General features: G+C 28.5%; 1 pseudogene; it reads right to left on the reverse strand.

Annotated features, from left to right (window-relative positions):
- Positions 1 to 621: 621 nt before the first annotated feature.
- Positions 622 to 2273, reverse strand: LOC125877347 (uncharacterized; annotated as a pseudogene).
- Between the last annotated feature and the right edge of the window lie 6817 nt (positions 2274 to 9090).

Here is a 9090-nt window from a genome sequence, read left to right on the forward strand (position 1 = left end):
CATATATAGGTTGTGACAAAAAGAGACATTTAGCGGTAATTGAATTAATGTCATTGCATCCAATGTCACTAAAACTTTTAATGACATTTATATAGAGTATTGGTTATAAATGCTCATATTTATTGATTTTTGCCATTAAATACAATATAGCATTATATTATTGCCACTAAATCATTTATTTATTATAGTGAGGCTGTTATAAAGACTCATGGCTGGTGTCTTCTTGTCATCCATTGCTTATTTAGTTATTGTGAAGATCATTATGTTGAATTGTTGGAAAGAAGATCTATTAGATGTTGTGTGAGCTATTTAAACTCTATAAATACATAAACTATCTCGTAGAGGTAGATAGGTTATTTTCTAAAGACTCTTGATATCGAATGTGATCTTTTATTACTCGAGAGAGATCACACATTTCTTGTTGATGAATTTGGACAATAAACCTTAATAAAGGATAGTTAATAAAGAAGAACGGAAGAAGTAATTGACAAAGTTTATAAAGGCGACTTAAATTTAAAGTTTTACATGAAATGATAAAATTCAACATTCAAAAAAATGATTAAAAGACAACCTGAGCTTGGAGATACGATTAAAAGAAATGATTAAAATGCAATCTTGAATCTAGGGGAAAGAAGTATCAACATCTTTTTCTCCATTGTTGTTTCTCCCTTTTCTCTCACAACCAACATTCTTTTCATTTGTTTTGATACTTGAATCTTTGTTTGCTAAATGATTCATATTTGGGTCTTCTTCAGTTGGACGATTCCAATTATATTCATCTTCAATTGGTGAGAGCCTGGAAGTACACTGTGGAATGAAAGGAAATTTGATGAGATAAGAAAATAAGTTTAACAATTTCTTTTATTTTGTCAAATATCTAATTATCAAAAGTAAAGAAAAAGCAAACTATTGTTGAATAATATTAGAAACTTGTTGAAAATACTTGATGTTACAGAAGAAGATAGACATGAGCTTTATATGAATTACCTTATAAAGGTTATCGATGGAACGAAATTTGGTACTTCTCGGTATTCCTTGTGTGATATGATAGTTTCCATCATTTTTATCTTTTGCCAAAAGTCTCGAGCCATAATTGATAATATTGTCGTTTATAATACGATCAAAATTATCTAGGATACCATCTTCACATGTAATTTTGTTGAGATCTGACTCACCTGAAAATTATATGTGAGATTGCATGATATATGTGAAACAAATTAGAAGTTCAAAAAGTGGACTGAAGCTTTAATCTAATGACCGTATTTTAGGCTATCAATGTGTTTTGTGCCATTTAGGGCAACAGTTTAAATTACCATGCACTCATTGATTTAAATTTAGGATAATTCTCTACTTTCAATGGAAAAAAATTCAAATAATTAACATAATTTTAATTTTTAAGATGTAAAATTCCTTAAGTACCACCAATATTTTCTTCTTCTTGTTGGTCAGGAAGTTCCTCCTCAACAAAATCCTTTTGATCCTGTCTTATGTTGCTTTTGTTGCATTCTTTGAATTTCTCACTTTCTAACTCCTGCGAATCCATATTGTTTCTTAATAAATGATTGGAGATAGAAAAGTATATTGTGAAATATAATAACCGTGCTCAATAAAAAAATTTAAATAGACATAAGTACTGAACAATTACCTCGCAAGCATGAAGGAGGGGATACAAACACGTATTGTCAATGTTATTGTCTATTAAGGTAGCACTATAATTATCCAATGGGTTATCTTCACCAAGGCTCTCAAACTCACCTGAAAATCATAAATAACCAAATGAAAGATAATTAATAGATAAGTCATTTATAAGTTGTTGAATAAACTAATAAATTATGTACTGTGAAGAATTTGTTGTTCATGGTCGTCTCCATCCTTCCTCTCTTTCATGGAAAGTTGCGAATTGCCTCCCTTGTTCCCTTGAAACAATATTAGTTAAAATTTTATTTTACTAAAAAAAATTATTAATGATACATTGAAATTAATTTTTCTGACTACCAATACTCCAATTAATTTTTAAAAAGTTATTTAATAATAAGATTAAAATTAAAAAAAGACATTAATTCTCTTTTAATTTTTAAAGTGAATAAGGAAAATAATATTCAACATAAGTCAAGTGTAAGATGTTGAATGAATTGATTACGTACCATAAATAATTTTTTGCTTTCGCTTGTTCGGTAATATTTGGAAGAGTCCCCTTGGTCCTCTCCAGAAGATTTCTTATTCCTCTTGGAATCCTCTTCCTTTTTCTTTTGTGCTTCGAACATATTGGGCATATACTGTGGAATGAAAAACAAAAAACAAGATCAACTAATTATTCAAATTGACAAATTATGCACGCAAAAAGCAAGATCTTCCCTCCATACTAAAGAGTCTAAAGTTGAAACACAAATGAAATTCTAGAAATCACAAAAGGAACTTAGTTAGGTTAATATACACATGCCGTTAAAGCTACATACACGTTATCCTAATCATCACCATACATATACACTGTATTTCATAAAGTAAAAATGATTGAAAAGGGTAGAAATAGATATTACATATAGATCTGAGAGCCGAAACAAAGCCTTTTGATTTGAGAGAAACATAGAAGAATGATTCTAAGGGATGAAGAAAGCATCATCCTTCAGTGATGCTCATTCTCAGATCGAGATGGAAGTCTCGTTCTCAGATTAGAAAATATAATTGAGTGAATGCTTGTGGAAAAATTGATGGAAGTCGCATTGTATTTAAATGAAATTGTTCATACATATCAATACACAACAAAAAAAGTAACATACCTAATGTTTTCCCACAAGTAGGATTTGAAAAGGGTAAGATATACACAAACTAGAGTTTGAAAATAGGAAGATGTACACAACTTTTGCTACAACCTTTTTGGGGTAGAGATATTTTTTTCGAGACAAAAAAAATTGAAACATAATTGCAAGAAGGAGAAATCAAACATTTGTCAATCTTGTTAATTATAGGTTTTAAAATTTATTAGAAATGGTCTATAAATTCAAAAACAAGACACTTGCTAAAATGAACTGCAAATTTATAAATGAACACAATGGCAAAAAATTGAGAAACAAAACAAGATTTGAATTGAATCAAACTCACCATCACATAATTCGAGTCTTTTATTGCGAGAAAATAAAAGGCAAAAATGAATTGAATAAAATGAATGAGTGAATTAATATCGTCTCAATCACGTTTATATGTTCCTCTTGGTTGTTGATCTATCCCTTTAAAAAAATTCAAGTAAGTGAAGAAGCAAATGATGTCAGTAACCACCTATATTGATTCAAGTGTCTCCTCTTGACTGCTTATATTTTTGTTTAAAACTAAAATAAAAATGAAGAAGTGAATCAGACAGTATCTCGCTTCTTATACGTACACTCTCGATTGATGATCTGTTTCTTGAAAACTATGTTTGTTCAATTTTAAAAATTTTATTATTTGTCCATAAAAGGTAAGATAAATTTTTAAAGTGCAAAGGTATGAACAAACTAGAGTTTTAAATCAATTATTGCGAATAATTTTATTATTGTGCTAATAGTGATATTTTGACATTAATTGAGAAATTTACTTAAAATATATCATTTATTTCTTTTATCTTTGTCATTTATTATATTTTGTAGTGTGTATTAATTATAAGGATAATACATGACAACTTTGATTTTGACTTTGACCAAATAAATTTAAATAGTTTTCATAGAGTTAGTCAAATATCATATCTAATGCAAACCATCAGAATCACTACAAAATTAATATAGGACATTAAATTGTGAATGAGGTAATAATATTTTTCTTACAAAAGATAATAGTCAGTTTGACCTAAATTAAAGTATTTTGAATTTATGTTTTGGAGTGTAAGACTCCACATCTCTTTTCTTTAAACTTGTTTAGATTATGAAATTCACAAATATGTGACACACATAAAACAATATATTTGTAATTGTTCATATAATACTATATGATATATTAAAATAAAATAAAAACTCAATTTTAAATTAAATGAAAAACATTCACTTTTTCCTGCAATATGATAGACGAAAAATTTATGGGTAAATGAAATTAAAAAATTAATTGTTATGTCGTATGTGTTTATATGTCTCCTCTTAATTGTTGAACTATTCTTTTGAATAGTAATAGCATCAAGATATTTAGTAAAGAGATTGAAAAAATAGTTGAAGATAAATTTAATCTTGGTGTGGGAGACAAAAAATGTATAAATATTAGAAAAATAAGCCTATTTATAAAATATAATTTTTCAATGAATGCAATTCAATTGAAACCCTTCCCCAATAGATATTTTCTTCAATGCTTTAGAAAACTACATTCATCGAGTTTGGATCATTCAAATTTATTGCTTTACAATTTAAAAATGCAACAATATGAAGAGATAAAAGTTCTAACTATCACAATCCAAAAATTAGGTGTGATGAAATATGCCTTATCCAATCAAGACAAGTCAACCTAAACAATCATTGACAAGGATAAATACGAAAGTAAGAAAGGAAATAAGGACTAAACATAACATAAGAATTGTGGAAATGATAACATAACAAAACCTTCCCCAAAATCTGGTGTCATGTAAACAAGCCACTAGGTAAATATACAGATTTTTATAAAAGAACAAGTTTGGATGTCTACAATCCTAGAATAGTAGAAAGACATAGTCAAGAGTAAGTGACGCCTTCCGCAATGGCTAGCAGGTACCTCACAAACTGCTCAAATCAAGCCTCGGACACTGATGCGAGAGGAGGATTAGGATGAACGGAGCTCATAAACTAGACAAGTGTAGAAAACAAGGGAGTGGGTGACGAGTGGTGAATTTCCACTCATTTAAGACTTTTTTCATAGTTACTATGACTTGCTTTAGTTTAGAATTGATGCTTTTAATGTGGTTTGTCTCATATTTGCAGGGAAATGAAATGGAGAGTTGATTAAGAATATGATTCAAAAAATTAAGAGGAATTGAAGCAAGAAGATGTCAATTAGAAGAAAGTGGAACTGAACTGAAGTTTGGTCATAGCGACTTCATTTCTCTTTGATTATTTATGGATTTTAACATCAAAACTTAGGATTTTGATTAGCAAATGGCAAGGTTTCTAAAGATCTGCAGTTTTAAACTAAAATGGTGATTGTGAACTGTTTTTAATTCCTTTTTTCGAAATGGTTTTCATTAATAAGTTCAACTATGCCTTGACTAATGTTTTCAAGTAAAAAAATTTGGATTCAAACCTCATTTCTGGAATTGAGTTTTTGAGTTGATTGGCCCATTTTTCAAATATATGAATTGAGAGTTGCTATATCCGGATCTATTAGAATCGTCTATTTCCGTTTATTATGTGTGTTGGGGAGTAACAAGAATGAGGTGAAGGGTTCATTTTTAACTTGATTTATCTTAACGAATAAAAAGGAATTAATAGAAAGGCAATGTGTTGATCATTATACTTTGTGAATTGACTTTTTGTTGCCTCTACTTGATTGATTGACGAAATTTTTGATGGCATGATTGTGGACTTGAATTGCTTGAATTGTTGTCTCTTCCTTATGGTGTGAAATTATTTATATGCATTGATTGTTGTATACCATGATAATACATGTGAAATAAAGTCAAATGGAAATAGTTCCGGCTAGTGAAATGATATTAAGCCGAAGAAAAATAGTTCCAGCTAGTGAAATGATATGAAGTATAAGGAAAATGATTTCGGCTAGTGAATTGATGTAAAGCCGAAGAAAAATAGTTCCGGGTAGTGAATTCATATAAAGCCAAAGGAAATGGTTCTGGCTAGTAATGTGATATAAAGTCAGAGGAAAATAGTTTCGGCTAGTGATGTGATATAAAGCCAATAAAAAATGATTCCAGCTAGTGATATTGTGCCAAAGGAAAATGGTTATTGGTCTACTTGTTACATGTGAATTGACATAGTTGATATGTGTTGGTTGTGGTTAAGTCTTGTGAACTCTATGTTGTGAAACTGTTAGGTTAGGTTCTCCTCCTCCTCCTTATCTTGTTCTTATTTGGCTCAACAATAAAAGAGCCTTAATCACCCACCCAAGAGCCAATCGACAAAACAAATTATTTGTTCATTGGGTGCTCTATATTAAATTTATACAAATCTCTCTTAATTTCTTCATAGATATATATATTCAAGATGAGGTTAATAGGTGCTAGAGCACCCGATGGACTCCATGTGGGTTCGCCCCTATATAAATATATATCCATTCACACTACATTTTATTTTCCACTCACTAGCACACATTACAAACAAAAATACACACACCATTACATACTCACGGAAAACAATACCCAAAAACAACAACCTCACATCATTTCCCCTTAACCCTCATTATCTCACGACATAAAATTAAAGGTAACACTTAATTTTCATTATATGAGTTGATTTCACGATTATACAAAACCTGATATCAATATTACGAAGTTTCTCAAATTTTATGGATGTTTAATTTTGACATTATAATATTGAAACATGTTTAAATCTTTTATATCATTAAATTCTTAATAAATGTGATATATCATGTGATTCTTAATTGCAAAGCTCATCTAAGGTCCGTTTCTTCATTTGATTTAGTGATCATTTGTGAATAATGTTCTATTAAACTAATTATTTTATGGTGTTTGGTGTATATGTATATGTGCCTATGTTAACTGAATAGATTACAACGACAACTAATTAGGATTAAAACAAATGATAGGAAATACGAGTTTGTTAAGTTAAGTAATCTTACCAAGGATTACTAACAAAAAAGGGGGTGACAAGGTTTTATGCGTTTAAGTTGGTATAATTCTCTACTGGTTACATTGTTTTAATTTTCGATAATGAATTTAATTTTTTTTAGATAATTTGTTATTATGTTCTTATTTTAATCGGGTCATTCGGAGCATGTTAAGCCTATTAATCATAGGCAAACATTAGGCTAGATCGAATGTTAGGAAAATTTTAAACATATCTTATATTTGTAAACAAAGATCGTTGTTATCATGCGTTTTAGATAAAGACATGAAAAATAGAATGCCAAGGTCGTGATTATGCGTCTTGACCTAAGTATTTTGTTAAAATAATAATCTTTGATTTAAGCAAGTTACTAATTGCTTTTTATATTAGACAAAATTTTAGGCATGTTTCAAAAGTCTGTTTCGATTAAGGATGTGCTTATACATATTTTTTAGACGTTTAAAATAATTCAAGGACGCAGTGATGCATCTTGATAAATAATTGACTTTCAAAGTTATTTTAATAATTTATGGTTTACTAATTCAAATTAAGCTGAGTAGACTGAGGTTATTGGGTGTGGTGCACTCACGCAAAGACAGTTATGCTTCTAAGCTGCAATGTGGCAAGACCAAGAATGCATTGACATATCTAGGTTGAGACCATTAAAAACAATAAAAAAAGTGTGAGTAAACTGTAGCATGTAACCATATATCCAGAATATTTTATGATAAGTTTAAGTCGATAAATCCTTGTTTGAAGCCTAATAAAAATAAAGAGTCAATAACTTTCTTTGAATTAGGAATTTAAATAAGGTGACTTAAAATACTAAAACTCAATTTCAAATGAGGGCTCTGAATAATAAAATAAGTATTTCTCAATACCGTCACTTAAATTGAAAAAAACCAACAAAGGAGTGTGACACTAATTAATTAATTAAATCTTAATAAAAATAAATGTACTTACTGGAATAAGTTATGCACTATTTAGATTCAAATATCCATTAAATGCAAATAAATAAGGTCTTACACAAGTCAAAAGATCATAATTTCAATCATTCATATTTAAACCTCCATTAAATACAAAGAAATAAGATCTTACACAAGTCAAAGCATCATAATTTCAATGTTACAAATCAAAAAAAGGAAAATAAAATCAAAATAAGGACAAACTTAAGAGTCAAATATAATCATATCAATATAATCTATCTACTAAGAAAGATTCGTAGGAACTTAAGGAACATGGTCCTATATATTGTCACAATAAGAACATTTCAAAGTAAAAAAAAATTACTTAGCTTGATATAGATAACATGGAGAAGGCTTGGTTGATTATGTTCTTGCTAGTTACTTGTTTGATTTATTCATGTGGTTAGTTTCTCTATGGCCTCTACTCTTTTATGTGAGTTAGTTAAATACTTCTATACTAATCATAATTTATAAATACTTTATTATAATTGTTAAATTCTTTTGAACAAATTTTGATGTTCTATTATGTTATATGTTCTTTATAATAACGGTCTCATTGATTGTGTTTTTGCTAGTTACTTGTTAATTCCTCTTTGTCCCTCTACTCTCTTTGTGCAAGATAGTCAAATATTTCTGTAATAATCATAATTTATAATAATATTTTATCATGCTTATTAAATTTGTTGAACCAACTTTCTATGTTCTCTTATGTTATATGTTTTTTATGATAACATTTTGTTATAAAAGTCAAATAGATATTGTAACAAACAATATTATTGTAAAGAGTTTTGATTGAAAAGGTCTATTCAAAATGTAATTTTATTAGGGGTGTCAAATGGATGGGTTAAACTAAATTTGAGTAATTCAAAATTGGTTAGATAGGTCAAAGTTAATTAAGCTGAAATGGGGCTAAAAAGTGGGTTGTAACTCAACCCACCTAACTTTTTTTTTTATTATTATATATATATATATATATATATATATTAAATAAAAAATTGTTTGTAAAAAATATTTTGATAAAAATTTTCATGAATGAATTTGAATGACATATCAAACTAATTTTTAAATCGGCCCAATATATATGAATTACAAGCATACACAATATTTGAATTATAAGCTTATAATATTAAGAAGATTTTGATTAATTAGTGATTAGTTAAAATCTTAACTTACAAAACATGATGGATCTATGTTGTTAATAACAGGCGTGATCACACCCACCATTCTCAAATTGAATCATTAAAATTAGAATTTCGTTAGAATGTATATAAATTATAATCGCACCTATTTGAAATAGAATAACTCTAGATCTGCCTTAATAATACAATAACTATCAATTTCTCATGAATAAACCAACATGTTGCAATATTTGTACAAGATGATAATTTTTTTTTGTCAAT

The sequence above is a fragment of the Solanum stenotomum genome, chromosome 9 (assembly GCF_019186545.1).
Source record: "Solanum stenotomum isolate F172 chromosome 9, ASM1918654v1, whole genome shotgun sequence".
Classification (NCBI taxonomy): Eukaryota; Viridiplantae; Streptophyta; class Magnoliopsida; order Solanales; family Solanaceae; genus Solanum; species Solanum stenotomum.